The sequence below is a fragment of the Panthera uncia genome, chromosome A2 (assembly GCF_023721935.1).
Source record: "Panthera uncia isolate 11264 chromosome A2, Puncia_PCG_1.0, whole genome shotgun sequence".
Classification (NCBI taxonomy): Eukaryota; Metazoa; Chordata; class Mammalia; order Carnivora; family Felidae; genus Panthera; species Panthera uncia.
This window is the reverse complement of record NC_064816.1, coordinates 78,228,232-78,245,809: the sequence shown is the minus strand read 5'-3', so window position 1 is coordinate 78,245,809 and position 17,578 is coordinate 78,228,232. Positions and strand designations below refer to the sequence as shown.

Here is a 17,578-nt window from a genome sequence, read left to right as displayed (position 1 = left end):
GTTGACTGTATGTGGCATACCCTTCATGTGTACAGGTTGGAATGGAATAGTGAGCACCTTTGAAGAGAACATTTGTCACACATTTTCTCCTGACAGCTTGCCACCTAGGACAAGTCTTAAATTCAACATGCTCTATCACTGAGGATGGATTACTCTGCCCATAGTTGATATTAATAACTTCAGTAGATTAGTGGGCCAAATTTAAGTACCAGAGAGATTCAAATGCATAAACAAAGCAGAAAATCTAATACATGAATATTTGAATCCTAACAAAAACTCTTTAAAGGGCAAGATAATAGAATTTTTTAATAACTAAATAGATATCATAAAGTGTTACATTTAAACATAAGGTTAGATCCTAAGAATCTTCTTAGTTTATGTACTAATGTGAACCACTTAGTCACCTTAGAAATTTTCTGAAATACTGTAATTGAATGGTAACAGATGGATAGCTATTACCCATGGCAATTATATAACAAATTATCCTGGAATTTCCTCAGAAAAGGGTGGAATATTCAGAAATTAACATAGTTTTCCAAGAAATCTGGTTTTTATGATATTCGGAGATAGTTTGTTAGCTTGTCTTTGTTTTGGACAAAGGAAAGAAAACCATATAATACCACCAAGTATAACTTTAACTTTCTTCACTTGATACCAATTTTGATACCAAGCAAAGAAAAGTAAAAATAAATGAAAAACAAAAAAGTTGAAAAATAGATTGTAACAAACATTTTGCCAAACACAGCTGTTTCCAGTTCACTAAGTCAACTATTACAAAATATTTTAATGTGCCTTCTGGCAAACACAAATAGCCTCATTTCATGGAAATGCCACATTTCCAATTATTTCTGATAGCTTGTAACAGTTTAAGGATATGCAACCATTTCTACAGATTTTTTTTTCATTTCTACAGATTTCTATATCAGGAAAAGAAGGTAAGACACTACCTACTCTTTAAATATATATCAGATAGACCTGAATCCATATCATAACAGCATATTTCACAAGAGCAAACTAGTAGCCAATAGTATAAATACACTCTGCAGATGTTTTTAGTATGCACAATTTAAAAATAAAATTAGAGAATTAGTTGGCAACATTTAAAAATTGGTAGATTTTATATAAAAATGGAATTTTCAGCTTCTCAAAAAATTACTAGATTTGATGACACTGGATTCATATTCCAATATTGCAACAGTCAATTGGCGTTTAGCAGAGGCTGACTTTCAGAGATACTAAAAGAGGCTGCCCTTTTTAAAAAAGAACAGTTTGCCCCACCCATGCAATGCATGGCCCATGTACTAATACCTAGGCTGTTTCAATCATTTATGTTACTTTTATGGACCTTATAGGCATTTGAGATTGGGACTCTGTACATATTTTATGTTATATATTTATATGAGATCTATCTATCTATCTACCTATCTATATCTCAAGGTAGAAAATAGTCAATTGATTAAGAGAATGGCTCTATTTATAAAACTCTTGCACAAACTTTTTGGAATGTCATATTCCTTAGGGTTGTATCTGTCTCTTTTGCCTATCTGTGTAACTACCAGAGCACAAGGGTGTCTGACTGCATTATCTGAGATTTAGTACTTAACACTTTAAAATTTGAGATTTTTTTTTTGCTGTTTTTCCATTTCAACTCCTGATAATTTTATCAAATAAACTTGAATCTGACAATTTTTTAACTAATTGAGATACTTAAAATTCATTTAAAATGAAATATTTTATTTGGATGTTGAAATGTGTTTTCATTTCAATAAAACACCATGGGACAAAAATAAGCTAAAAAGATTATGAAGACACTGTGAAAAAATGTATCAGTCAGCAAATTTTGTTGGGGCCAAAAATCAGGAAACATTCAGTTAACATAAAGGACTTGTATTTTTTATTTCAGTCATTCATTGATTTCATAATAAGACCCAGGATTGGTACAGCTACCTCAGGCTAGCTGAGGTTACCTTCATCGAGGAACCAGGCTTCTCTGTGCCTGCCTCCTTGTCTTCATAGTCACAAAATGACTGCTATCCCTGTGGAAAGTCAAGAAGCAGCAGAAAGGGTAAAGAGAACAAAGCCTCTTTTTTTTCCCCCAAGATTTTGCTTTCTTATTCAGGAAAGTCTTTTATTATTGTTGTTGTTGTTGTTGTTGTTGTTATTTACTTTTTAATTAACAGAGGACTTTTTAAAAAATCTACAAATATTATCGTTGCAGTTAATTATCCCTTTGGTCCTGTACTTTAGGACTTGATAAAAAAAATTATAATTTGTAAGGGAAGTGCAGATAATAAATTCCAAACAACTTACTCCAATAGTTATCATTTTAGTGGAAGTTTGGGCCAAATAGGAAGTGAACATCCAGTAATGCAGTCAAATGAGAAAATTATTTCCAGGCAAGTCAGGCACCAGCACACTAGGGATTCTAAGAGGGGATTTATAAGGACAAAAAGAATTTATTCAGAAATAGCATAATTTATGACTTGTGGTAGGATGGAAGACTGGAAGTTCCATTAAGGTAGGGACCAGGTCCATTTCTCCCATCACTGTATCTCCAAGGTCTGCCCCATGTGGAACTCACAAATACTTGAGTAAGTGAAAGAAATAACACATGTGACTGCTTAGCAAATAGTAGTCTTTCAATAAATATTTACTAAATAAATGAGCAATTCCTGAAATGAATTGATTCAATAAATATTTACCAAGTGAATTAATACACAAAATACAAATTAATCATTCTTCTTTTATCTCTTATTGAAAGTAATGCTTGGGAAACAAAAGCAAAAATAAACTATTGTGGCTTCATAAAAAGTTTCTGCACAGTGAAGGAAAAAAATCAACAAAACTAAAAGGCAATTGATGGAATGGGAGAAGATATTTGTAAATGACATATCTGATAAAGGGTCAATATCCAAAATCTATAAAGAATTTACCAAACTTAACACCCCAAAAATCAAATAATCCAGTTAAAAAATGGGTAAAAGACATGAATAGACATTTTTCAAAATAAGGCATACAGATGGCTAACAGGCACATGAAAAGATGCTCAACATCACTCATCATCAGGGAAATGAAAATCAAAATTACAATGGGATATCACCTCACATCTGTCAGAATGGAGAAAATTAACAACACAGGAAACAACAGGTGTTGGTGAGGATGCAGAGAGGAAGGAACCCTCATGCACAGTTGGTGGGAATGCAAACTGGTGCAGCCACTGTGGAAAACAGTATGAATGTTCCTCAAAAAGTTCAAAATAGAACTACTCTGTGATCCAGCAATTGAACTACTAGGTATTTATCCAAAGGATACAAAAGTGCTAATTCAAAGGGGTACATGCATCCCAATGTTCATAGCAGCATTATCAACAATAGCCCAATTATGGAAAGAGCCCAAATGCCCATCGACTGATGAATGGATAAAGATGCATGTGTGGAATATTACTCAGCCATCAAAAAGAATGATACCTTGCCATTTGCAATGATGTGGATGGAGCTAAAGAGTAGTACGCTAACCGAAATGAATGAGACAGAGGAAGAGAAAGAGAAATACCCTGTGATTTCACTCATATGTGGAATTTAAGAAACAAAACAAACTAGCAAAGGGGGAAAAAAAGAGGCAAACCAAGAAACGGACCCTTAACTATAGAGAACAAACTGATGGTTACCAGAGAGCGCTGGGTGGAGATGGATGGGTTAAATAGGTGATGGGAAGGCAGCTATGCTCACCACTATATCACCAATGTACACCAGTGATGGGGATTAAAGAGTGCACTTGTGATGAGAACCGGGTATTGTATGGAAGTGTTGAATCACTCTTTTGTACACCTGAAACCAATTTTACATGTATGGTAACTAACTGAAATTTAGATAAAAACTTTTAAAAAATAATGCTTAATATTTATTTATTTATTTATTTATTGAAAGATTGCTATAGGTTATGTGTTTTATGTATATTATCTCATTTAGTCCTCACAATTACCTCATGAAATAAGTATTATAATCCAAATTTTTAAAAATATATTTTTAAAAATTTATTTAAAAAAATAAAGCTTTTATTTTAACAACAACAGCAGCAACAAAACTCGAGGTGGTTGAGAAACTTGACCAAGGTCACAGCTGGTGAGAAGCTTTCCAGGGATTTGGCCACAGTCCTATTCTGTCAGTCATTTTTGTGAATTAAGGAAAGTCAGAAATGAGTAGCATAGCCTTGCTGATGGCATGGAAACAATGTGAAACATTTAGAGAACTTAAGGTAATATAGATTGGCAGATATGAAATACCATGCAGAGGTGGATGATATCCATGAAAGGGTACTGTGTCAAATTGATGCTGTGAGGAGGGATGGGGGGAAGAAGACATACTAGTTAATTTTGATATCACTTATAGTGGGAAACCAAGAGACAGTAGTCAAAATCAATTATAAGAAAGAGGGAGGGGCACCTGGGTGGCTCAGTCGGTTGAACGTCTGACTTGGGCTCAGGTCATGATCTCACCATTCCTGAGTTCGAGCCCTGTATTGGGCTTGCTGCTGTTTCAGTGCAGAGTCCACTTTGGATCCTCTGTCTCCCTCTCTCTCTACCCCTCCTCCACTCACACACATACTCTCTCAAAAATAAATAAAACATTTTTTTAAAAAGAGGGAAAAGGGTATGATATAATAATATGAATATAAAGATAACATTATAACAAAAGCACAGATCTTCCTAAATTCCAGAAGCTATGTTATGAATAAAAACAGATATATGCAAATATAAAGGAAAGATAAACCTTGAAATAGAATTATATTATAGGAAGAGACAGGGATCAGGGTGGAGGGCCTGGGGATAAAAGTTAGAATTCTTTGAATATACTTTGTTTTGGAGAGATGGTATAGAACAGTACCTTAACTATAAAATTAAATTGAAAAGCAATTCTAAAAATTGAAAACAAAATAAATCGATCAAACGTTAACTATGTTGGTGCATAACTGTGCAATCATAAAATCATATAGGACAATTAGAGAAATATGAATACTGACTGGATATCTGATGATATTAAGGAATTTTTGTTAGTTGGGGGAGAATAATGATGGCATTGTGGCTACAGTTTAAGGGAGTTCTTGCCTTTTAGAGATACATATGGAAATGTTTATAAATAAAATTCTTGGATAATTTAGGGATTTGCTTCACAATAATCTGGAATTGGGTGGTGTAGGAAATGAGTGGGGGCTGACTCAAGATTGGCCATAAATTGAAGCTAGGTTATGGGCATTCGGGTTCATTATATGATTTTCTTTATTTTTGTATAGGTTTGAAAATTTTCATTAAAGGGTTATACATTTCTTGATAACCAAAAGTACCAGAGTTTAGATATCCAAGTGAGTGTTGACCTAAAATACTTTAAAGGCTATCAACTTAATCCAAGAACTTTATGTTGTGTCTATATATAATTATATATTATAATAATCATTATTATACTTAATCATCAGAATAGACAACTTTGCTTTGAAACAAAATCCCTATCAATTGGCTTGATTTCCTGTCTTAAACACCAAACTTAGCTCTACAGTGAGCTAAGAGGACCTTTGACTCTCCTTGAAACCCAAATCTATCCTCAGAGAACGAATACTTGCCAGCCATAGAGGTGATGAAAAGAACATGCCAAAGAATTAGAATAGACTATGTCAACTAGTTTAAAAAGAAAGCATAAAGGAATAAAATCCACATTTTGATACTTTGAATATGGTTCTGAATTTCTCATTAGAGACAACACCTTATTCCACAAAAGACAAGAGAGTGTTAGCAATAATTAGTATCACATCAAAGGTTTTCACTGAGGGTATCCTTATCCTGAGCATTGAAAAACAGATGGTGTAATTATCAGTGCATTGCAAACTATCATGGATTTATAAATGGGTTATTGCAGACATGAATAGAATATTAGTCTTACACACAAACTTATGGGAAAATGTGAACAATCTAAACTATAGTGCTTAGATGAGGTTTCAGTTTAAGAGTTAACATATGCATAATAATATATGCCAGAAAAATGTACTGGGGGACTTGAATATGCTCTCTCATTTAATTCTTCTAATAATCCTATGAGAGAGGTATGTCGCAGAGAGGCTATGCTCTAAGGAGAGAAACGAGGGTTCACATTTCCTGTGACTCCAGAGTCCTTCCTCTTTTCACTCTCCTGCTCTGCCTCCTGCCATGTTGGCTAGAATCAGACACAACACTGACAGGCCTAATAATAACTATTGATAATTTATTATCTTTAAAAATGCAAATTTCAAACAAATAGCCAGCATCACATTTAATTATAGAACACTGGAGGCATTCCCATTAAAGTCAGAAATAAGGTAAGGAAGGGTACCTGATAAAAGCATGGTCATTGAATATGATTCAGAATGCGTGCCAAGGCATTTAGACAAGACAATGATGTGTGTATATGTGAGAAAGAAGAAACAAATGATCATTATTTACATCTGATAGAAATGCCTACATGAAAAATACAAAATAATGTTATAGTGAAATGAGGTGACCATTTATAAAACAAATTTAAAAAATATATAGCTTTCTTTTTTAAATTAAAAAAAAAATTTTTGGGGGGCGCCTGGGTGGCTCAGTCGGTTGAGCGGCCGACTTCGGCTCAGGTCATGATCTCGTGGTCTGTGGGTTTGAGCCCCGCGCCGGGCTCTGAGCTGTCAGCACAGAGCCCGACACTGGGCTCGAACTCATGAACTGTGAGCTTGTGACCTGAGCCAAAGTCGGATGCTCAACTGACTAAGCACACCCAAAATATAGCTTTCTTAATAAGAAGCTTGAAAACATATTGAAGAAACGATCCCATTTGTAATAGCAATGGGAAAGATAAAAAATCTGGAAATAATCATTAAGAATGTGAAAATCTATATATAGAAAACTAATAAATAGGGAAATGTAAAAGCAGATTTGAACAAATGTCCTAGGATGACAAAAATACTTTAAAAGAGGCCATTTACCTCTGAATTAAATCAATAGAATTTTAGAGCATAAAAGATGATTATAAAGTACAGTTGAAACAATAAATTTTATAAAAGGAAGACTGTTAAGTGTGAAATCTCCCTTTCAGACTGAAGATGTATTCTAAACCTATGAGATTTAAACAGTATGACAGTAGCACCAGAATAGAGTGCTGCTTTATCATTGTAACCAGAAAATAGCTTGTTTATGCATAACTTAATATACAAGTTCAAGTCAGTGCAAGGAAAAGATGGAATTCATCAACACAGTGTATTGAAAGAACAAAATTAAATATTTGGGGAAAGAATAAAGCCAGGCCCCTATCTCATATTTTACTTAAAAATATATTCTAAAGTTTTAAAATCAAAACAAAAAATGAAACTATAAAAATAAGAACAAAATACACATGGATATTTTATATGATTGTAGTGTTGTGAAGGAATCAAAGGGAAACAACTAATATAAGCACACAACATCTAAAGACTTCCACATATCTACATACACACTTAAAAATCAAGTGTCAAACTTGAAAACAGTGTGCAAACACTTGATATACAAAGGGTTAATAACACAACTTTATGTATAAAAAAAGTTTTAGAGGTCAAAAAGAAAACCACCACAAAATGACTAGTGATCATAAAAATATGTCACTAAATATAAGACCAAATGACTGATAATTACATGAAAAATTGTCTAACAATCCCTTTCTCAAAGCAGTTCTATTTCTTGGGAAGTGCCCATTCAGGTGTATGCACGAGTACCCCAAGAAACATACAAGAACGTTCAACTACCATTATTAGCAATTGATGAAAATTGGAAACACCCCCAATTTCCATAGGCAACATAATGGATAAGTAATATTGGCATAAAAATACAATAGAAAAATACATGCAAAAATATGGATAGTTCTCACAAATATAACAGAGTGAGAGAAGTAAAACACAAAAATACATTTTGCATGATTCTATTTACATCAAATTTAAAATATAGGTAAAATAAAAAGTATGGTGTTTAGGGATTCATGCTTAAGTGATAAAACTATGAACAATTAAAAAGGATTATAAAAGTCACAGTAGCTACTACAGGTAGAGTGATAGGCTATAAAGGGAATTTCTGGGAGCTGGCAACATTTTATTTTTTGACCTGGGTAGTGGTTGAGTATTTGATTTAACTTATACCTTTATATTTTAGACACTTTAACATAGGTGTATTACGCTTCAAAATTTTAAAAGATTAAAAACTATGTAGAAGATGGTCTATTTTTTTTATAAAATTACACATTCAGAAAAATTATTTGAAATAGTCCAAAATGTTAACAAAAGTATTATTACACTTAACAACAAAAAACCCAAACAACCCAATTCAAAAATGAATAAAGGACCTGAAAATTCATTTCTCCAAAGAATATAAATGGCAATAGGCACATTAAAAGATGCTCAACATCACTAATCACTAGGAAATACAAATCAAAATCACAGTGAGATATCACTTCACACTCATTCAGATGGCTAGTATTGAACAGATATCTGTGCACCCATTTTTGTAGCCTCATGATTCATTAAAGCCAAAAGGTGGAAACAACTCAAACGTCCACCAACAGAGCAGTAGATAAACAAAATGTGATATACACGTACAATGGAATTTCATTCGGCCTTAAAAAGAAATGATATTCTTTCTGATACACGCTACAACATGAACGGACCTTGTAGACATTATCCTAAGTGAAATAAGCCAGGTACAAAAGTACAAATATTGTATGACTCCACTTACTTGAGATACCTCGAACAGTCACGTCCATGGAGACAGAAAGTAGGACAGTGATTACCAGGAGTGGGACAGCGAGGAGTGAGGATTTACTGTGTAATGGGTACGGAATTTCAGTATGGGGTGATGAAAAAGCTCTGGAGGTGGATGGTTGTACAACAGTGAATGTACTTAATACCACCGAATGTACATTTAAAAATGGTTCAAATGGTGCATTTAGTGTTATGGTTATTTTACCATGGTAATAAAGAAGTAGGATTATAATTTTCATATGCATTTCTGTATTTTCTAATCTTTTTTACAATAAGCAAGTATTTGATTTGTAATCAGAAAAAAAGTTTTCAGAAAAGGGATTTAAAAAAAACTGGTCACATGCCTTCTAGAATGCAGCTCTGGGCAGGGTCGGGCACAAGATGGTTTTTTTGTGGTTGTTTTTTTTTTCTTTTTCTTTTATTTTACTTACATCCAAGTTAGTTAATATATAGTGTAATAATGGTTTCAGGAGTAGAATTTAGTGATTCATCACTTACGTTTAACACCTAGTGCTTATCACAACAAGTGCCCTCCTTAATGTGTATCACCCATTTAGCCCATTCTCCCACCCACCAGCCTTCCAGCAACCCTCGGTTTGTTCTCTGTATTTAAGAGTCTCTTATGGTTTGCCTTCCTCTCTGTTTTTATCTTACGTTTCCTTCCCTTCCCTATGTTCATCTGTTTTGTTTCTTAAATTCTACATATGAGTGAAATCGTATGCTATTTGTCTTTCTCTGCCTGACTTATTTCGCTCAGCATAATACACTCTAGTTCCATCCACGTTATTGCAAATGGCAAGATACTTGCATTCTCTTTGGGGCACAAGATGTTTTCAAAAAATAATTATCTTAAGAATTTATACTCTAAAGCCAGACAATACAAACAAGCATAGACAGAAAGACAAGTGGGAAAAAAATTATGGATACAGATGTGTATATGTTGGAGAAATTGTCTGAATCATTTTCATGCCCAGCAAGGCATGTGAATAGCACATATGGGAATTCCCAATTCTTTTGAAAGACCTGAAGAAACCGTATTGCTTTCTAAAATCCCAGCAGCATTGTACTAGGAAAGTTTTAATATGGGTAAACTATATTTTGGTGGCATTTTTCTATAATCTAATGACAAATTAAGAGTACTATACACATCAATCCAGAATTTGCTGGAATAGCTATTTGGGAAGTTGGAAGACCTGAGCAGCCTTGGTCAGGTTTGGACAGATCATTTAGCTTTTCCTAGACCTGTTCACTCATCTGTAAAATGAAGGCGTTGGTCTTGATAACATGAAACGTCATTTCCTGAGGTTTTGTGGCACGGTGAAAAGCTTGCAACAGCAGTTTAATATTAAAGTTCCTCTAGTAAACACTAAACACTATTTGTTCTAAATATTCTGTATCAATTGCTGGAATATATATTTAGTATATGCACCTTCCCCCTGACAATGTTATTTTGCTATTTGCTGTAGTACAGGTGTTCCAAAATAGGAAAAACTCAAGAAATTACAAGGAATTAAGTTGTTATGAAAGCAAACACTTCCACAACAAAACTCCTTTAAACATTTGGAAGTTGGATATGCTGACTAAAAGCTCACACTGTTTGTTAGGTTAAGCTGTTTGGAACTCGTATGTCTTAAAAGTTTATTTAACTTTGCGGATGGGCATCATAACAATGTAATCTGGAGCAACTACTGACACGCGGGGCCACTGTCAAAATGATGGAGGAGGTGCTCAATCATGAGGCCCTAATGCTCTGATTCCAACCGTATCCTATTTGTTCTCTCAGTATCCACTCCAGAAAGGAAAATCCTGTAAAATTATCTTTACATGTGGATTTAATAATCTTCATTGAACGAAATATTGTGATACATTAAACAAAAGATCCCACCATGATGCAATTTCTCTCTCTTCATCCCCCGCTCTAGTCTTTTTTTCTGTGTTTCTTTGTCTCTGTCATCTTTATCCCACCACCTCCATCTCTCAGAGCTCCACTTTATTCCATGACACTATATTTCTGTCTTCTATGTTTGGGTGGGAATTAGAGGGGAAAATTATAGAAGATGAGCACATAATAAGCAGCAGATGTTAGCTATTTGTGGAGCAGGGAGGAAGAGCAACTTAAACTTGGCCAAGATTCTCCAAGTCAGGCCAGGCTCCTCTTCTGGTGCCTGCCCTAGAAAGGAGAAAAGTCAAATCCCCCAATCCATATGCTGTTTCCCCCTTCTTACCCCCACTGCTTCACACTACAGAAGCAAAGATATAAAAAGGAGGGGAAAAAATAGGAGAGGAGCAAATGTAAAAAGCAGAAAGTTTTAATATATTTATCTCTTGTGCTTTTATATTTTCAGTGCTACGGTTATATCTATTTTGTGCATTCTGCAGAATTTATAATTTATTGAATTGATAAACCCTACAGTCATTAAATAAGTTTTAGACCTAGGGAAGCTACATGTGCTATTTGTATGGGGTATGGTTTTCTTTCTAAAACCCCTTTTGTTCTAAACACTTTTTCTGCTTGGTACACAGAAGATTTTGGAGTGGTGGTAGTTAGGGAGATGGGTTAAGAAGCAAAGAAATAAGCCTAATAAAGGGGACAAACAGGAAGCTCTTTTCTCTACCTAGACAGCATATATCCAAGGTAGCAGTGGTTATTTACAGACACTATACAACCTTTGTGGTCTAATTTGGAAAAAATGACTTGAAAAATGGCCATCTCAGGAGTAGCAAAAGGAGAGGCCAGTGCTATGGCATAGTGAGAGGGATTGGGGGGGGGGGGCGGGGATTCAGAAAAGGCAAGTATGTTCTAAGGCCAAACACATTGCCTCTGTCCAAGGCTGGCTCTGGCTTGGAACATATTCTTCAGGTTAAAGCTCCACCAAGTAAGGAAGTGTCTGTTTTTTCACCCTTATTATCCCTAGGGCCCAGTAGAGAGCATGGTTCCATAAATGCAAAATAAGTATTCATTGGATGAATAGCTAAAACAAAACAGATCTTCATAGTTTTCCATTGTAATTAGTGATTTAATTAAAGGATGCTCTGTACTTAGGTTTATATTTTAATGATTTGTTTTCCTATTATATGGCTTCTAATGAACAACATTTAGAATCATAAACTATTACAGCTGAAAAGGGCCTTAGTGATCTCTAACTTGACTTTCTCATATTACAGACTTGGAAATGAAAGCCTACTTAAGTGGCAAGAAAGCAGAAGTTTCCTCCCTAAGAACACGAGTTCCATAACTACCATCCTAAAGTTCTTTTCACTGTATCATGACATGCTATTTTTGAGATGATCACAGTAACGAATGAAAATTTAGTTTAAATTTATATGTGACTGACAACTTTTGTGCCTGTCTTGTCATCTTTTTGTGTATAAGCAATTGTTGCAGCTAAACTTTGTATCAGTTGTCAAAACACATGCCTATCTTTTGTACATACAAACATAGTCAAAACAACTTTGTATTAAATACACAAGCAAAGGAAAGCTGTGATAAATAATAATGGATACTTAAAAATAAACAAAATAAGGGACAAGCAATTTTACATCTGTTGATAATGATCTAGAAGTAGTTTCTTCTACCCTGAAAGATTTTCACTGAAAAGAACAGGAAATGACTCAAATCACAGATATTATCAAACTAGAAGCAGAAAAAGAAATAAACTAAATAACATAATGCTGTACCTTAGAATGCTATATTGTAAATACATAAAAAGATTTCCAAAGGACTTGGATGAACTGTCAGTGTTTCAATATGTACTATATACAACCTTTAATCCATTTCATAAATTTTCTTTACTTACCAGCACCATACAAGACACCTTTAAGTTAACCTTTATTGAGAGAGTTCATGTGTTGTCATATATTTCATAAGATAAACTTGAGTTCTTTCAAAAATGAGTCTCAGAGTAAAGGTAGACATTTAAAAGACATGTATTCAGCATGAAATTATTCAGTTGGTGTGGAATTAGTTTAATATCTTCATTTTTCCATAATGATTTAATTATTTAAGATGCACACTATTCTGATGAATGAACTAAAATATTAAACTAAATCCTTGGGGCGCCTAGGTGGCTTAGCCAGTTAAGCATCTGTCTTGAGCTCAGGTCACAATCTCGCAACTCATGAGTTCATGCCCCACATCAGGCTCTGTGCTGATGGCTCAGAACCTGGAGCCTGCTTCGAATTCTGTGTCTCTGTCTCTCTCTGCCCCTCCCCTGTTTGTGGTGTTTCTCTCTCTCAAAAACAAATAAAAACATTAAAAACTAAATAAAATAAATCTTTAAACTAAATTTTATGATTCAACTTATATTTATATACATTATCTAATAACATGATATATATATATAACACAACACATACATGTGATGTATGTTTATACATGTAATATGTTATATAAAAATTTAAATATTATTTTTAAATGCCAAATAAAGACAAAAAACAATAACCCAAGGGAAGCAAGGTAATACCTGAAACAGGTAATACCAAATTAACCTTCTTAGCTTAGAATGAATGTACAGACATTTCCAAGGATTTAAAGCTCTGGATTTTGTAGCAGTATACAGTCAGTCCTCATTATTCGTGGATAGTGTATTTGCAAATTCACCTACTCATTAAAATTTGTTTGTAACCCCCAGATAATACATGTGGCTTTTGGGGATCATTTGCAGACATCCCTAGAATGGTGAAGCTCTGCTGTCTTGCTTCAGCTCTCATGGTGTAAACAGAATCCTTTCGGTGGTCTAAGTGTCACCTTTTGTTTTGTTTCTTGTTTTCATTTTTTAATTTGTTAATGTTTATTTATTTTTTGACACACACACACACACACACACACACACACACACACACACACACACAGAATCCAAAGCAGGCTCCAGGCTCTGAGCTGTCAGCACAGAGCCCGATGTGGGGCTCGAACTCACAGATGGTGAGATCATGACCTGAGCCGACATTGGATGCTTAAGTGAGCCACCCAGGCACCCATCCCTAAGTGTCATGTTTTTTCACACTTTTGTGCTCCCAAGTTTAGTGCTGAAGTGCTGCCTAGTGTTCTTAAGTACAAGACGGTTGTGATGTGTCTTATGGAGAAAATACATGTGTTAGATAAGATTCCTTCAGGTGCGAATTATAGTTCTGTTGGTCATGAGTTCCATGTTAATGAATCAACAATATGAAATAAGATGTTTTTAAACAGAAACATGTTTAAAAAAAGGTTACGTATTGATGGCTTGACAAAAGTACTATGACCAGAGGTTCACAGAAACCTAACCTAGTATGTCCCCTGAGAACAGTGACTTTGTAGGACGTAACTACCAGAAATAATGGGAGACAAAGAGAAGATGCACAGAAAGCCACAACTGGGGGAGGAGGGAGACATAATTTGATTTTCATGATTTCTTTACCATGCTTTTATTGTTTGTTTTGTTTCAGGAATATGAAAAGAAACAAGATGTATTTTCAATATTGAAATAAAAATAAATACATTTTGTTTCTCCAGCATTGGTTATATGAAGTTTCCTAAGTGTCTGGAAATTAGATGACAGCAAAATTAGATGTCATGCCCCATGGATCTCTTCAATCCTTTATGATCCCTGGCTTGGTGGGTGGTATATGATAAAAGGAGATACTGTTGATAGATGACAACTGATGGATATCTCAAGACTTCCATGGAATATTATAGTTTCATAAAATTCTAGCCCAAGGAGCTCTGAATACCCCACTGAAGATCTGGGCCATTAGCACATCAGATAACTGTATATATTCTGTAGTCTTATAAAGAGTGGACCCTTGTATGTTTATGCCCTATATTTCTTTTGAACCAGAACCCTTAAGAATTCACATAATGGATCTTTCATGGTAGGTCCATACTAGAGGGATTTCTAGTCTGCATCTATGCTAGTGAGGTACTTGCAAGACAGACCAAAGAAACTATCAACTCTTATTCTAGTTTTAACCAAAATCAGGCAATTCATGATCTCTCTATGGGTTGCTGAAATCAGGGCTTTGTTTTAAAGTTCTGTGAAATTTATAACGAACAAGGACTAAGACCCCAAAAGAATATTAAAATAAACATTACTTACTGTTGACATTTCAAATCAAGTACTTTCAAAAGCGAATGTTTAAACATTTCTTATCATAAAAACATGTATTCCCTAAAGAATAATCAAAGGCTCTTGAATTTAAACATAAGAAACTACAAATATGTCAATACATGTAGTACCAGTGAAAATATCTCAATGCTATAAATAATGATTGTCATTATATTCCTTTGGTACAAATAGAATCAAAGTGTTCCCTTAAAAAAAACCGTATTATAGGAAATGGAAATTTACTTTTGAAATCTGATCCAAATACAGTAAATGCAGATCCTCCCTTGAATATACTTTGAATAAGACAACACTAAAGAAGTCTGAATAGAAACCCCACCATATGTCAGTGCTAAATAATTTGTTTAGATTTGAAAAACAAATCTCTAAATGGACATCATCTATCAGTTCTGGGTTGAGGACAGATGTGGGGTTGGAGGGAAGATTCTGATGCTGCCATGAAGAATGAGAGGTGACATTCGAGTCGGGGCAGACTGGGCATGAGAAAATCCAGGAAGACTTTCCAGCAAAAGGGAGGAGGCAAAAGGTCAAGGTCAGATGGTGGGAATTCCATAGTATTGGACAAAAGTTTTTCAAGCTTTTGATTATCTGATAGCTAGCTGCCTTCTTGAAAGCCTCTCTCCTGGTCTTCACAACACTGTACTCTTCTGGTTCCTGTCCTGTTTCTTTGACCATCCTTTCGGTATCTGTGGTTTCAAACTGATACCCACATTTATTCTGTGATGATTTCATACCTAGGTGTCCAACTGTTTGGTAGATGTCTCTAATTAATGGCTTGTCAATGTATTCCAAACAGAAGTAATACTTCTACACTCTCCCCAATCTACTACTCCCTTCCAGTTGTCATTGCCACATTACTTAACTTCAACCAGAGTCGTATTTCATAGTTCTCCTTCTCCCCCCCACTTCTGATCAGTTATAAGCTTTCATGGCTTCTATCACTGCTTGGAAATAATGTCTGCAATGCCTTGACCACCCTCCTGCCATCACACTAATACCTCTCATCTAGAACTCCCATTTCCTACTGGTTTCTAGTCGAAGATTCATTCCTAAGAATGGACCTGGGGTGGGGGGCAAGGTTCCTACTGTTAACTAACATTTGACAAATGCAGCATACATCACTTTTCTCTTGACCAGCCATAATACACTTTAGTGTATGACTGATATTTCTCAGAACCGCTTGTCCTGGGGCTCTATTTTCATATTACATTCATCAACATCTAGTTATTCACGTTCCAGAAAACACACTTTGGGAAACAATGACTTGAACTATAAAAATGGCCCCTAAACCGCTCTCCTTGCCTAAACTTTCCCTTTCCAGTGCATCGAGTATTTCACTGATAGATTAATTTCTCTAAAGTACTTAACTCATTACAGTATTCCCTTGCTCAGAAACCTTCAGTGGCTCTCCATTGATCTAAGCAGTGATGAAGCACCAGGTTCCCACAACGTGGTACTAACGTACCTCCCAGTGTTATCCTTTCCCCCTACATGGCCGTGTGGCATAGGAGAAAACACATGAACTTTGGAGTAAGCTCCAGGTTCTTAAAAACTGTAAAACAGGCTTTGAGTCCTTTCTTTGCTCATCTGCAAGTGCACTTAGTAACTGCAGAGATGGGAGGAGGCAGCGAGATAGTATTAGTGAACATTCTCGCATAATTGTAGCACATACTCTCTGGCCCCATGGGTTATAGACTCACTAGGCAGGTTGAACCTCTGTCATGTTGTAGTCACCTAGTGTCTTCCTGCAGTAAGTGACCAGTGATGTTTTAAACTGAGAACGCAGAGGATCACCTGCCAGTGTCAATGAGAACTGATCAGTAAATCAGTACTTCTATTTGGGGAATTTTTTTACGGGTCCTGAAGGAGCCGGTTCCCACAGAACATCCAAGCTTTTTAGGTGGAATGTGCCACTGGCGCTTGGCTGGGGGGGGGGTGGGGCGCAGGGCCCAAGAATCAGCAGCGATGCTTGAAAAGCAAATCTCCAATTCAAACAGATGAAACAAAAGCCCACTGCAAGAGTCAGAAAGCTGCACTTTTATTAGATTCAGAAACTTTTTTTGAAAGTTTATTTATTTATTCTGAGAGAAAGAGAGAGAGAGAGAGAGAACATGCAAGTGTGTGAGCAGGGGAAGGGTAGAGAGAGAGGGAGAGAGACAATCTCAAGCAAGCTCCATGCTGTCAGTGCAGAGCCCAATGTGGGGCTCGATCTTACGAAGCATGAGATCATGACCTGAGCAGAAATCAAAAGTTGGACGCTTAACCAACTGGGCCATTCAGGCCTCCCAGAAACTTTTAAAAGTGCTTATGATTTACTTCAAAGTCCAACATGAAGAAAATACAAGGTCCTCAACACCCCTGCCTACGAAGGAAAAAGGAATTTTTGTTTGATTTGATCACTAGCATAGTCTAAGTGCCTCAAATGGTGTCTTGCATGTAGAGGATGCTCAGTTAATATGATGGAGGGATGGAGGGATGGATGGAGGGATGAATGGATGGAGCAAGGGATGGAGGGAGGGATGGATGGAGGGATGAATGAATAGTTGGATGAATGGGTGGGTGGTGGATGAATGAATAAATGATTGAATGGATGAGGCCATGGCATGCATTTTATATACAACCTAGTAGAGCACTGAATATATAGAAGATCCTTAATAAGTAATTGGCTAAATATATCAATTGTATCCCTAACCAGA

The 17,578-nt window shown here is 35.5% G+C and overlaps 2 protein-coding genes across 2 annotated transcripts in view; one reads left to right on the top strand and one right to left on the bottom strand.

Annotated features, from left to right (window-relative positions):
• The window catches only part of GSAP (gamma-secretase activating protein), a 158,891-nt gene extending 145,870 nt beyond the window's left edge, over positions 1 to 13,021 (top strand). The window contains exon 32 of the mRNA XM_049642842.1: positions 11,947 to 13,021. The gene's annotated coding sequence lies outside the window, so the exon portion shown is untranslated. The remainder of the gene's footprint in view (positions 1 to 11,946) is intronic.
• Positions 1 to 17,578, bottom strand: part of CCDC146 (coiled-coil domain containing 146) — a 114,445-nt gene that overhangs the window by 53,788 nt on the left and 43,079 nt on the right. The gene's annotated exons all lie outside the window — the stretch shown is intronic.